Source organism: Neopsephotus bourkii, unplaced genomic scaffold (genome assembly GCF_033783945.1).
Source record: "Neopsephotus bourkii isolate Nb327-2 ecotype Australia unplaced genomic scaffold, CSIRO-AGI_Nbou_v1 NB_107, whole genome shotgun sequence".
Classification (NCBI taxonomy): Eukaryota; Metazoa; Chordata; class Aves; order Psittaciformes; family Psittacidae; genus Neopsephotus; species Neopsephotus bourkii.
The window spans coordinates 4,535,606-4,550,496 of NW_026900624.1; the positions used below are offsets into that span (position 1 = coordinate 4,535,606).

The 14,891-nt window shown below is 40.2% G+C and overlaps 2 long non-coding RNA genes across 2 annotated transcripts; one reads left to right on the plus strand and one right to left on the minus strand.

Annotated features, from left to right (window-relative positions):
• Positions 1 to 659: 659 nt before the first annotated feature.
• Positions 660 to 14,676, plus strand: LOC133214038 (uncharacterized). Its single transcript, XR_009725966.1, has 3 exons — positions 660 to 889; positions 11,999 to 12,137; positions 12,768 to 14,676. It is a non-coding gene; the product is annotated as an uncharacterized LOC133214038 (long non-coding RNA).
• On the minus strand, positions 1,077 to 2,668 carry LOC133214032 (uncharacterized). Its single transcript, XR_009725965.1, has 2 exons — positions 2,538 to 2,668; positions 1,077 to 1,379 (listed from the first exon to the last, which is right to left on the minus strand). It is a non-coding gene; the product is annotated as an uncharacterized LOC133214032 (long non-coding RNA).
• Positions 14,677 to 14,891: the final 215 nt, after the last annotated feature.

Genomic DNA, 14,891 nt, shown 5'->3' on the forward strand with positions numbered 1-14,891 from the left:
CGGCAGCGCGGGGCGTGCTGGGAAATGTAGTCTTACCTGGCCCGCCGCTGCTGGGCTGTGCGACGAGAAGAACTACAATTCCCAGCGGACCGAGCGGGGGGAAGTGGGTAGCGGCGCCGCCATCGGTCTCCGCCTCGAGGGGAGGGAGGACTACACTTCCCGAAGGGCCGTGGGAGGCCTACCGCCGGCTGTCCCGGGTCTCTTCCGCAGACCCTGCCGGCGCGGCGGGTGAGTAGCCTAGGCGTGCGCTGTTTGCGGCCGGCCATGAGGGCAGCTGTAGGCTCTGACCCAGTTCACGACCTCCTGCTACCAAGACTACTATTGTATCACTGGTTACAGGTTAACCACGATACCGGACTGCAAAATTATAGCTCTTTCTAATCTACAAAATCACACTATTGATTTATAAACCTCTTAAACATAATCATTCCTACCATTTTATATGATTATTTATCTTAAAAACTTCACTCTTTTCTAACACACGGGCTGTCCCAGGCGCTGAGCCCTAATTGTAGCGCCAGTTAAAGCGGTGCCTCCTCCTCGCGTCCAAGCTCGCTGGTGTACCTGACTGCTATGGTGACTTGCTACAGAGCTACTAGGATTTCAGCTGAGCAGCCGTGTAATGACTTGAGCATTAAAATAACAAAACAAACAAAAAAAAAAAAAAACAACCCAAAAAACTCAACAAATTAAGTTTTTTGCTACTGTTTGCCTTGCTTTGCCCCCTGAGTTCCTGAAGTCTGAACTGAGGCTTCCTGGTCACTTGGACACTGCGTGGTGTACTCAGCCTGTGATCCAGAGCCACCCCAAACCTGAAGCAGCAGTCCTTCTAATCCTTGGAGCAATGTCGGGTTTCCCTTACTTTTCATGTTGATACACAGCAGAAAAGGTTAATGTTGAAGATGCAAAACCAAGCTGTGTCTGCCTTGCCCACCCCCCGCCCCCACCCCCCCCCCCCCCCCCAGTCCCTTGAAATGAGGCTCCTGCTTTCTCAAGAAGATGCATGTACCCCAGTGAACAATTCTGTAAACTCAGCCTGTGTTTCGAGATTGTGGTGAAACCTGAGGCTAGGCATGTTTCATGTTGCTGCATGTTCCTTTTTATTCCTGCAACCCCATCCACAAGAGTTTCCCATGACTTAATCTCTCTTACATGCAATTGTTAGGGCTAAAGGCTTTGTCATGGGATTTTCCCCCTGAATCACAGACCTTCCTCTTGGAGGGGTATGCTTTCTTGATGGCAGAGCCAAAGCACTTTAAGAAGGGTGGTTTTTTCCCTATAAGTTTGTATGCTTTCCAGTTGTTGAAGACCAGGCAGTTTGCACGCTGCTCCCTATTCGCCTGTCCAAAACCGATGAATCAGTTCTTGTAACTCTGCCCCTGAAGTAACAATAATAAAGAAGCAGGGATGATCACTATTTGAAACTGGTGGCATCAGCTAATAAAGTGTAAGAAATAGCTCTCTATGAGCTTGCTTAGGTTGTCTCCTGTAACACCCTCCCCCACCTTTGCCTCCAAATTCTTGAAGAAGGTGGTGAGGTGCCTCATACCGCCTTTGGCACTATCCTGGGGCCATAAAGCTGGCTTTAAAAGCCAGTTGGGGGTTTCCCTGGTGAAGGGAAATATTGAGTGGCAAAGAGCCAACATAGCTCACTTAGGCAACCCTCTGTTGCAACATGAGTGGAGGAAGGAGATTAGACAGAGCCCTGATGCTGATTCAGAAAGGCCAGAATCCTTTTAACCAGCAAATTAAAGTTGTAGCTGCATCTTTTCCTTCCACTAGATTACCCTGCAGTACCCATTCTACTTAATATTACTTAAGAAGCAGAGTTCTCAGCTTGTGACCAGGATAAGCACAAGTTCCCTGCCTAAGCACTTAAGAACATCCTTATTTTAGCACAGAACAACTCAAAATATGCATTTCTGTCTGGTTTTTCCACTATGTCTGTACTGTCCTCCTGGATGAATATGAACATGTGTGTTGAGGGGAAGTCTGTCACAAAGAACAGTTGTGAACAGAACTGAATAATATATATAAACCCATATATATAGCACATAAGCTTATGATGCTTCAAACTGATTTACCAGCTAGAAGAAAAGTACTTCTTTACACAGCAAACAGAGAACTCTTGGAGTTTACTGCCACAGGAAACTGTAAGGCACAGACTGCAGCAAGTTCGAAAAGGGACTACAGAGATTTATGTTTCATAAAGAGCTACTAAAGGGATGTATTCTCCACCATCCCTAATCTAACAGCGTAGGATATGGGGGTGTACAAGAGGAGCAAAGCACGGAAAAAGGCCAAGTTCACGTATCCTCCCTAAGAAACACCTCCTCCTGTCATTCTGAGACAATAATGAACTAAATGGAACCATGGTCTGGCCCACTGGGCTTTCTTTCTTTCATGTTGTCTCATAAGCCACCATTTTGACCCCCAAAGACTCACAACTGAATTAAGATTTTTAAGTAAAACTTCATTGGTTAAAGGCAGATGATCTATGTACTACACCAGCTATCCTAATTGCCATAATTACTTACCAGGCAAAATGCCAGGTTACTGTTTTTCCTAGTATGTGATGATTCCTAAGTGATTCTCCGAGACATCCTGATGGTTTTATTGCTAAACCATAGTGATGCACACAAAAGAAACACTACCTTTTACACTACCCAATGTCACAAAGTGTCTTATGCAATAACATGAGTAAAATGAGTGCAATAAAATGAGTAAAATTTATGCAATAAAATGAGTTCCCTGCTCAAATAAATTACATTTATTAAAAGAAGGGTTGTACTTCTGAGAACCAGAAAGACTCTGGGTATATAAATAAACTGGGTTCAGTAATCAGGCAGTAGTTTATGTCAGTGTGACGAAAAAAGAGATGGAACTCGCGAGGTAATTTTGCACTATATGCTTGTATTTGCAGTGATGTCAACACATCCCCAAGAGGTGTTTATTCTCTCTGGAACTGTAAATGTTATAATTCAGGCAAATGGAAATTTGTTCCTCTGAAAGCCTGCTTGAAATAAGAATAAATCTTGCAACCTGTTGGTATCATGACTCAGAATTTTGATGAAATTGCTCCATTGTCTATTCATGGAGTAACTGCAGACTCAGAGCCTTTGAAATCAGTTCATTCATGGATGAGAAAACAAGGATGCAGCTAAGATATTTTCTTGTGTGTTTTCCAAATGCACTGAGATACCAATTGGTTTAATAGAGATGCTAACTCTATTCTTAGCATCTTTAGGGAAGGGTTGTACAACTACTGCCGCTCTTTCAATCCCTTCATTTTTTTTTTTTTTTAACAATAAAGAAATGGCATTTTCCTATAGCCTTTAACCTGATGCCCAAGAAACATTTCTGGAAATACATGCAGAAACTCTGTCTTTCAGGTTTTAGACTGTTGATACTGGGACAGAGAACACCCTCAACTTACCATTTGTATCCCTCAGCTAAATTATTTATCACAAGGAAATAGCCAAAGATGTTTATTTACATAATATTCTGTATCTTATTGTTGCTTATATAACTATGATAAAAATATACTAGTGGTGCTTTTTTGCATTAGAGAAACAAGCTGTATATGCTAAAGCTCTGAACAGCCTGGTAAATGCATGAATAGCACATACTAACAAGTAGTGATTGATCACCTTGTTGGTATGAGTAAACGAAAATTCTGTTCCACATGAAAACTCCCTGAAAGCTGATTTTTAAAATATAATCAATGTTTAAACAAAGCACAGCACATTGGGAGCCTGATCTGTGACTACTTGCTGTACACTGTATAAGCAAATGTTGATAAGGGGTTTTCTCTCATATTTGCCAAATATTCCACTTTGTGACAGGATGAGCACCTTCTGTAGTCACAAATCCTTGAAGTCTCATCTACAAGGGGAATTCTTTCTGTTTAGCTATTGCAAATTAACTTCTCAAGTAAAATGGATTCAACGTAAGTTAATTTGGAATAATCAGCTCTTGTCTTATGCATACACACACACAGAAAAGTTACAGCTTTATCAAGCCAAACTAACTTTCCCATGTAAGCAAAATCTTGAAAGTGTTCATGAAGCATTTGTGTTGCTGAATGGATGGACTATTTGTCTATTAAAATATTGCACGAAAATGCTCATGCTGCAGTTGGAAAGGAGCTACTTCATGTTTTCCAGTTAGTAGAAAGGAGAGAAAAAACATCAGATGCTCCTGCACTTTATGCATATGATTGATAGTTCCAAATAAGATACGAGAGGAAAAATAGGAATGGTCAAAAAGGCATTTGAATAACATGGATTTCATGCATAATTTAAAGTAAATATAAAAAACTGAGAACCAAAGAGCAAGACAAACAAATCACTGATTAAGAAGATGACAAAGAGTGGGTTAAAGTTCAGTGCGGTGCGCAAGTGAATAAAATTTAATCTTGTTCTGAAACAACAAACAAACAGAGCAGCACAATATGCCACGTTCAGGAATGTGAAAGCCATGTTGTATCTGGCACTTGAACAACAGAGAATTATTGCTGCTGATATGGTAATTGCAGAGGTACAGAAAAAAGTGGGTGGATCATGTGAAATTCATGAAATACTTGAGGTGAACTTACAGCAGGATTAGTCTTTTTTCTTTTAGTGGTGTACATTGATCGCTGTGTGCAACTGGTTTAGTAAAAAAGCATATTGTTCATTCTCAACAGCTTTAAAACTCTACTTCAGCTCAGTGTCATTTCTTGTTCTTAAGATATTTTGCAATGTGCTTCTCCCCTCTGGCCTACGCAAACAAATATGCCTGCATATGCATACCTATTAGAGCCAGCCCAAAACTGCTCCTTGTAGCTGACCATTCTGGTAACAGTGTTTCTGGTTGCTTTTCTCAGCACTTAAAACGATTTTAAACAGTTCTGTCCAGAAGCTGGTACTATAGCATGGGCTGTGCTCACACTCAAAACATGTACTAATCTAAGTCTAATACTGCTTGTTCAAGGGCACAAATATGGTTTCTGTATAGCTTGAGTGCAAAACGAAGGACTCATACAGCAAGCTGGATCTGTGCCGTAACTGGGTCGGGGGACATCCATAATGACATTGACTACTTTCAGAAATATCACTGTGTTTCATGTGAAGGGTCAGGTCACCACATACAGTGCTTCCCCTCATCTGCACTGCTCACTCCATCTTAAGGCAGCATTTTATCAGCTAACTCATGATTTGCAACTGTGTTCAGGCATATTAGATTTCCTAGTACTGCTGTAACTGCTGGTGAGCCTTGTAGTTGCATTTAATGGGATTTGTATTTAATGACACTGCTCCTGTGAACAAAAGTTACTTTCAGGATCAAAGGCTGCACCATGAAAAGTGTTCTATTAACTGGATATAAATCAAGCACACACTCCTGTATAACACAAACTCATTTTCAAGGCAATAGGCAAAACATGCAGAATGTTACTGGGAGCTGGCAGGCTGCCTGCCTTGCTCAACCATACAGAATCACAGAATCCCAAGGGTTGGAAGGGACCTCAAAAGATCATCTGGTCCAACCCCCCTACAAGAGCAGGGTAACCTAGAGTACATCACACAGGAACTTGTCCAGGCAGGCCTTGAATATCTCCAATGTGGGAGACTCCACAACCCCCCTGGGCAACCTGTTCCAGTGCTCTGTCACTCTCACAGTAAAGAAGTTTTTCCTGATGTTCATATGGAGCCTCCTATGCTCCAGTTTACACCCATTGCCCCTTGTCCTATCACTGGACACCACTGAAAAAAAAAACCTAGCTCCATCATCCTGACACTCACCCTTTACATATTTGTAAACATTGATGAGGTCACCCCTCGGTCTCCTCTTCTCCAAGCTAAAGAGACCCAGCTCCCTCAGCCTCTCCTCATCTTTGTGGCTCTGCGCTGGACTCTTTCAAGCAATTCCCTGTCCTTCTTGAACTGAGGGGCCCAGAACTGGACACAGTATTCCAGATGCAGCCTCACCAAGGCAGAATAGAGGGGGAGGAGGACCTCTCTTGACCTACTAACCACACCCTTTCTAACACACCCTAGGATGCCATTGGCCTTCTTGGCCACAACGGCACATTGCTGGTTCATGGTCATCCTCCTATCCACCAGGTCCCTTTCCCCTTAACTACTTTTCCAACCTGTACTGGTACATGGGGTTGTTCTTCCCCAGATGCAAGACTCTACACTTGCCCTTGTTGAATTTCATCAAATTTCTCCCCGCCCAACTCTCCAGCCTGTCCAGGTCTCGCTGAATGGCAGCACAGCCTACTGGTGTGTCAGTCACTCCTCCCAGTTTAGTGTCATCAGCGAACTTGCTGAGAGTACACTCAGTTCCCTCATCCAGGTCGTTGATGAAAATATTAAACAGCACTGGTCCCAGCACCAACCCCTGAGACACTCCACTAGTCACAGACCTCCAGCTAGATTCTACACCACTGACCGCAACTTTCTGCCTTCTTCCCTTCAACCAGCTCTTGATCCACCTCACTACCAGATCATCAAGCCCACACTTCCTTAGCTTATCTATGAGGATGCTGTAGGAGACAGTATCATATGCCCTACTGAAATCAAGAAATAAAAATGTGCTGTTTCAGAAAGATACAGAACAAAGCATAGAGACTCTTAACGTCTGATCAGTTCCCTTTTCTCTGGCTCTCAAAATCTTTCGCATTTGTCCCAGATCTCCCAAACCACCAGTATCTGAAAACTCAAGCTTTCTCTTCCCTTGCAAAGAGACCTACATGAAGATGTTCAGAGGGATGGGGCACCTCTCCTATGAAGACAAGCTTAGAGAGTTGGGGTTGTTCAGCCTGGAGAAGAGAAAGCCCTGGGGAGACCTTAGAGCAGTCTTCTAGTACCTAAAGGGGGCCAAGAAGAATTACAAGGGCATGTAGGGACAGGACAAGGGGGAAATGGCTTTGAACTGAAAGAGGGTATATTTAGATTAGACAGAAGAGAGAAATCCTTCACTATAAGGGTAGTGCAACACTGACACAGGTTTCCCAGAGTAGCTGTGGCTGCCCCAACCCTGGGAGTGTTCAGGGCCAGGTTGGAGCAACCTGGAAAATACTCTCATGCTTCTCTCTTAGTAATTCACAGCAAATTAGAATGGCTTCTCAGGTATTTGGAGTAATTTGTTATAAGTAAAACGACAGATCCAGAAGCTCTGTTAAGCATATATGCTGATAACATGCAGTAACTGGGTGAGATCTAGGTTAAGAGCCAGCTCCTTTCTCTCCTCTCCAGTTTCTATTCAAGGGGAACCTAAGTGCATGCTCCTGATGGAAGCTGTGTCATACTCAGGTGCCCTGCTTTGTGATGCTGGACCAGGATTTGCTCAGGTGACACCAGCTCAGTGTAGATATTGGTATACCCCCAGAGATACAGCATGAAACATTAGAGGATTTAGTGCATGTCAAGCCTTTTGCTACTCTGACTCTGCTCATTTCAGTCGTGATTTCACTGGAAGAAATGGCATTTAAGTTTGTCAGTCAGACTGCTAGTTCTCAAATTATCATATGAAAAATATAACAATGAAGAAAATTGTTGACTAAAATGCATATAAATACCTAGTAATTTTCTCATTCACACATTAAAAAATATGTTATAATTGTAAGCTCCAGACTATGTCTGACTTGAAAGAATAATTGAGTTATGGTGACTGAAGATTTGGGGTATTAACTGCAATTATAAAATCAAAATTAGAAAATACTGCCTAGTTTGCAAAAAGCATTTAAGTACAAGACTGGGGGATGGAGGGGGGGGGGGTGTTCCTGTGTCTGAAAGGACTATATTTTAAATCAAAAAACACACTGTGAATTTTTATTTTTTTCTTTTGAATGTTAGAGTACTGTTAAACAAATTTCAGACAAGACTGATCCAAGGGAAGAAGGATCTGTGAAACACTAGTACACACTGAAATCAAGCTGATTTTTAAGCAAGTGGTCTGATTTTAACATCTACCTCAGGATTTCCCTTAGGAATTTGGGACTGGAAATTATATTGTCCCCCAGAATTAGGGACTGACACTACAATTTCAGAAAACTATATAAATTAGTTTACTCCATTTACATCTCTGCTGTTTTGTGTTACAAACCATTCGCTGTCAGAATGTGCAGTTGTACATGTAGCAGAAGCTCTCTGTGGCACTGTGCCCCTTTCCTGCACACTCTCTGGAAGTTTTGCTGTCAGACCCAGGAACAGCGTACATTAAAGCTGTATTAATTCTTGAATGGGTTCCCTCTATAGTGCTCTACAAGGGACCATTAATGGTTTCTGTCTATTGGGACATATCTCTAGAAAAAAGATAAATGAGGTAATTTAAGAGCAGTAAGCCTATAGCAAGAGGAGCTTTCATCCTCCTCAGCATCCCTGGAGATGCACAGCTATCTGTTTCCAAACAGGACATAGATCAGTTTTCTCAATGCATTTCCATGATTTTAAGACCAAGGTTAAGCTACAGGAGAAAGCTTGACATTTGTATGTGGTGTTGATGCCCATGTTAGGTATTAGTCTGCTTGGTTTCAAAGGCATCTCTAGAAACTGATTTAAAGCATTTACATCAATCTGCTGCTTGAAATCACTGAAACTTAGAGGTAAGTAGCTAATTATAGATACCATGAATAGACCTGTCAGTGGTCATTTCATAGGGCCAAGTGATGTCATGCTACAGAATAGCTTGCCATCAGTTTGATAGGTATTCTGCGTAAAGAAATGAAGGTGGGGATTTGCATGTGTTTGTTCTAGATTTTTTTGTTGCTGTTTTTTACCATCTCTAGTTCTTCACGCAAATGAGCTATTTATTAACCAACTGCTACAATGTCAGGTATAAATATTAACCAAGGAAGCAGTGAATCCGTACACAGATCGACAGCTGTTTGCTAAATGTTCACTTTGATTGCATATATATAGTCCTTAGCTGTCTACTGACTTGTTTTATTGAAAGAAGTGTCAGCTCCAGAGCACTGTAAACTTGCTTCAGTGAAATAATTCCCTTCCCTCTACCTCCATCTCTCTTTTAAGTCCTTTAAATGCCTAGCTATGTCAGGGAGAAAAGACCCTATTGCTTAGTCTGTGTTGAGACTGCTATGGAAAATTTTCCCCTGACAGTGTTAGAAATGTTATTCAGAGTCCCTCAGATAGCTACAGCATTCTTAAATGGAATACAACTCACCCTTTTCCCCCTTTAATGTGTTCAGCAGACAGGTGGCGACCCAACTGGTGGCAAATTCCTAAGTATTTATATCCTTTAACTCTCAAATGATACGAACAAGTAATAGGAAATGTCATGCACTGAGTATATGAGTAATGTTCCCATTAATCAATCATCCAAAATAAACCGGATTATTATGTCTGTTTATACTATACTGTAGCTATTTGCAGATAGATGTACAGAGAGAGCAAGCCTGATTCTTATTGGCTTTGCTCCATGTGGAGATTTAAGGGCAGAATCTCTTACAAGTTCACGCCTCTTCCATACATGCTTTGGCCAGAGATATTCACAAATGCAGAATACCACCAAGCTGCAATTATCAACTTTCTAGTGTCAGCATTTGACTCCCACTTAGACATAATTTTCAACTGAGTATAGAAGCTATGAGGCAGCACAGATACACTCTTGAAGAATGAGATCTTTAGCTGCTCTGAACCAGCAATCAGACCCAGCATGTTTTAGAGAAAACTGGGATTTTGAAAATGAGGTCCAAACAAAACAAATAACTCTTGAACTCCTAGTTTTAGGAAAGAATGGTTGATTCACTGCTTAAGTTGGTGACTGGTGTCCTACACATCAATTCAAAGAATGAAACTGGAATTTGTGAGTTATGCTGGTGGTTTCGCATGGCTCCATTCATTATTTTCTTCCATCAGTTTTGGCAGCAGACTACTACTTTTGATGGATGTGTCACAAGGCATCCAGGAATCTAGAAAAGTGCCGCTGCGTATGTACCTGGCGCAACTGATTTAACATCTGGTATAGAAAAAATTCTCTGCAAAAGAACATACAGTTCCAGACAGGTTGCAGTCACTGACTGTACTACAGATTCCTACTGCATAGAAACTTGCACAGGCAACCACCCAGAGGCAAATTTATTTGCAACACACTTAATTTGGTGGGCATGCAAAGGCAATACATGCATGATCTGTTCAGCACACTGCAGGTCCAAATCCCCTGGTGCCAGACAATTTGCAGTGTGGTTGCATTTGTGCCTGCACCCCTCTCTCAACACAATGTGGAGTCTATGTCTGTGTTCCCACCAAAATACATTGGAATGCTATAGGAAGCACATACCTATTTAAAAGTCTGCTTGAAAGGCTAGAGTCTGAAACCATTTGAGTGTACCCGCATAAACCAATGAAAACGAGGTGATCAGGAGAAGGTTGTACTGACTTGTCCTCAAATGCAGAAAAGACAGGTGCCCCTGAATCCATAGTGCTGAGAGCCTGTATAAATGGAAATACATAAAAAAAATAATTATAAAGCTCCTTGACATTACAATAATTCATAAACAATCTAGATGGCTTTGTTGCTTTGTCTCTGTATGACTTTGGCTTATAAAGGTCATAATCTGGCTGAACAACTGAGAAGAAACAAGAGAACAGTACAATACAGCCCTTTTGCACCACTCCAGAAGTGCAGAGGAACATCTAGCTGGAAGTAAATATACCCTCTACAGCTACATTACCAGTTTATGAACAGCTATGGAGAGAGGGAGGTGTGTAATTCAGAATAAGACTCTGGGATTTTGAAAATTTATATTTTCATATGCATTTGTTACTAGGGATTTTGTTGTTGTTACTGAAGGATTTCATACCTTCATTGCTTCAATTACTTACATACAGCCTTGACTCATTTTATTCCAGGGCCTTTATTCACACCCCTACCAATGTGAAAGGGCCTCTATATGGATGTAAAAGTAATTTGCTACCATAAAAAAGTCCAATTGCTAAGCACAACAACAACTTTTATTGGTCCAATAAAATCCAGAAGCCATGCTGCATTGCAAGCATGCCACAGAGACAAAGTAGGGAGAACCTGAGTATGTTTTTAACATCCACTGAGATTAATCTGGATCGGTTAAAATGATTATGTATTATCATAGGATTATTGTAAAGTCTTTCTTCAACATAAATTTAAGCTTGTTTGTAAACTTTAACTGTGTATGTGTCAGTTTGGTATTTTTTACAGTATACATTCATATTTAATAACCTGGCTTTTGGTTTAGCAATAATGAGATCAGTCCTGCAATATCTATAGTGACTTTAAGTAGTGACTTCTACCATCTAACCAAATGTCCTCCTCAAAGAGCTTTGTTCATAGACATTTGTACCTAGAAATTTATACACTGAAATTTCATAATAGTGACAGGACTACCTTAGTATTTGAGAGAGATTTTCAGCCAGGACTGCTGATGCACCGAGATTTCTCAGTGAGAGTAAGGATACAAGATACAGGAATCATGACTGCCCCTCTATGCTGTATAATAATTTCGGTTGGAAGGGACCACTGGAGGCTAGCTAGTCTAACTCTCTATACACAACAGAGCCTTCAACATTAAATCCAAATCCAAAGTTAGATCAGGTTGTTCAAGGCCTTGTCCATTCAATCATTGGGCATGTCCAAGGATGGAGAATCCACAGCCTCTCTAGGCATCTGTTCCAGTGTTTGACCACCCTCTTTACTAATATCATTGGATGGCAAACGTCAACCTAATGACTGTCAAAAGAGTAGCTCGCTCTACTTCTGCTCGATTAGCAAGCTGAATTGACTTACATCACATTATAACAATGCCAGATCCACAGCAAAGGAAAATGGCAGAAGCTCAGACTTAGGAGAGGGTAGGAAACTGTGAGCTACAGCATTTTCTTTTGTCATCGGCAGCCTGTTAAATGATCTTAACCAAGTCATCTGCCTGCATTTTCTCTCCCGTTGTGAGTCAGGACTGCCACTGCCACATGCTGCTTTACTTTTTCCCTACTGATTGCTGTGCATCCCTGTTCCTAAGCTGTGTGTCCTCTGTAGTGGTTCAAGCCTTTGTTCATTCACATGCTGTAAACCAAATGGAAGACCAAGCTCTTCTTTTAGTGACATCCAGCTTACAGTGTTTGTGCAACTGCATCCTAATCTCCTGCCGACACTAGATGGTAAGAAGGTACTTTAAATGAATCATCAGTTATAATAACCATTTTTCTTAAACTGTAGCTGACATCATTTAATTGTAAGTCCTAGTACAAAATAACAGATGAATAAACATACAATTTCTGCAACTTAGTAATTAGACAAGCCCTTCTAACAAGGACTTCTTTTTCCTTTTATATTCTGGAACTCAAATTGCATCTCCCATTTTCCCATAAATGTCTCCACTGACCGGCTCACAAAATAATCTGTACTCATGTTCCTGTCTAGGAAGTTCTTCTGAGCTTACACTGTTGCCAAGAAATAGTGACTTGGAAAGTCATGTCCTCTACTTGAAATTCCCCCTCTTAAAAATCCTTCTGTCCCATTTGATTTCATATCTCATTTAGATTTTAAATGATCACGAAGATGCACATTCTTCAGCATAAGTTTATCTGGAACTCATCATCATTTGATCAGTGACATGGAACAATTTTTTAATGACCAGAGTCAACAAGCCAAATTTATACCTGAGGTAAGAGGGTGCAGCTTCAAGCAAGTCATGAGAAGTCTGAGGTGAGCCTTAACAGACAAAATAAAGCATTGGATTTGGAGCCCTGTGTTTTATCTTCACTGATCTTCTCCCCTTCTGTCTGCAGGCTGAACATAAACCAGGGTTTTAAACATTTTTAATATGTTAATGAGTCTTCACCCCAGCAACAAGGAGAACAAGTGGCAAACTGCTTTGAAGCAAAAACATTCCTGCAAGAGTTTCAACGCCCCCATCCCCCACCTTAGAGCTAAAAGAGTTGTACCCATACCCAGTATACAGAAACCAGTTTGTTGATGAGCATTGGAAGGGTACGCAAAAAGCGTATATAAAAATAAAAATGCAGTCCTTCACCTCACCTCCACCTTAGAGTTTTGAACTGAGATTGCTGCTAAAATAGACATATTCTAACCTTCCATCCTGACAAAAAAATTACAAATGACACGCTCTGAAATTTTCACATGCTTCTTCTCCCTGTAACCTGATATTTTCACCTGTCCTTCTCAACATACTCTGCTGTCTGTTGTTGACAATTGGGTTAGTACCAGACTGACAATATTCTGCCCAGTGCATTCAACAAAACAAGACACTCTTCAAAGTTAACAGGGCTTTTTTTCCTATGAATGTTTTTACTGTGAGGCCCAAATATTGATGTTTTGAGTGTTATCCACTTAAAGATTTATATGAATGAAAGCTTATAAATGCGGGTCATTGTGGTGCTCATGCCTTTCTTTCCCACAGCAGCAACAAATAAACAGTCATTAACTCAGTTTCTTTTCCCTTTTAGAACTCAGGTTTTTTTTTTTTCATTTCCATTAAAGTTTTTTCTGTCCTTCATATTTTGATATTTTGAGGGTCTTTTCATATATTAAGTGCATTTTAATGATTCCACTGAAAAGAAATCTTTCACAATCTGTTTGAATAACAACACAGTTTCACTTGCATATTACTGCAACACCCAAACAGCACTTTAGAAACAGAAATACAATGAACATTAATTTATCAAATCCACAAGGCTCAGGATATCTGTAGGTATCAGGAGCTGTTCAAGGTAGGCAGAAACAACAAAATGCATTAGGAGAAATGGAGAAGACTCTAAAAGTGTCAGAAGATTTCCTCTCTCGTGTACATCTTGAAAATACTATTTTTTAAATAAATAAATATAAATAAAATACAAACTGGTCTTTAATACCACAGGTTGTCCATTCAGTTTCTGCTTTCATCTTTTTGTCAGATTTCCTGACTCTGAGCTAACATTAACATGCTACCAAGACAGTAATTTTGTACTTAATAGTTTATATTGACCCAGATTACACTTCATGTATCACAACTTTAGAGCATTTTATGGATGCTGCCCTTTTTCATTGTATACTAGGTACTTTTAAGAAAATACTTCATTACCAGGAACAAAAAGTCTAAAATGTATTTAAGGTTGGTAATTACTATACTCTCACATCATCTAAAGTAGTCAAGTAATTTAAAAGAAGGTTATGAATAGTGAAAGACCTCATACATTTTATGTTGGCCTCATAATAAACACAAATACATTTTTGTTCTGATTCATCATGGGCCACAAACAAAACATGAACATACAAAGCTACTGTTCAGATAGTATAAATTGGCATAGCAACTTAAGTGTTAGCTGAGCAATGATGAATTACACCATCTATGCTTACAGTCATTACAAGTTGATTTCGATACAAGTACACCAGCCTACAGACAAATGACTAGCAGTGAGTAAGAACTAAAAGAAAGTAAGGGGGGATGTTTATTGTGACAATTAATTTCTGGAATGTGTTTGTGATTTTGTTTTTTACTGTACTGGGGGGATTGTTGTTAATTAAATATTTTTTCTTTAGATATAGAGAGAAGTGAGAAAAGTTACTAGTTAAGTTTCTCAGCTGCTGTAGATTTGTCTGAACTTGCTGTTTCTTGAGAACAGTATTTCATTATTCTGTTTCCTGATGACAACATGTTATTATGCTCCTTTTCTGTAAATAATACTTATTATGATCTCCAATTTCAAATGCTTTCTCAAAACTGCTTCACACTGAAGTGGTTTGACTATCAAAATAGTCACTTTTTTTTTCTGTTGAAGATGATTCTGATTGATCAAAAGCCCCTAAGCTTCCGATGCGCATCTATGGAACCAGAAATTTTTATTACTTCTTCCTTTGTATTTTATCATTGTCTTCTGTTGTCTATCTCACTTACAGACTTTTGTGTGTATGTG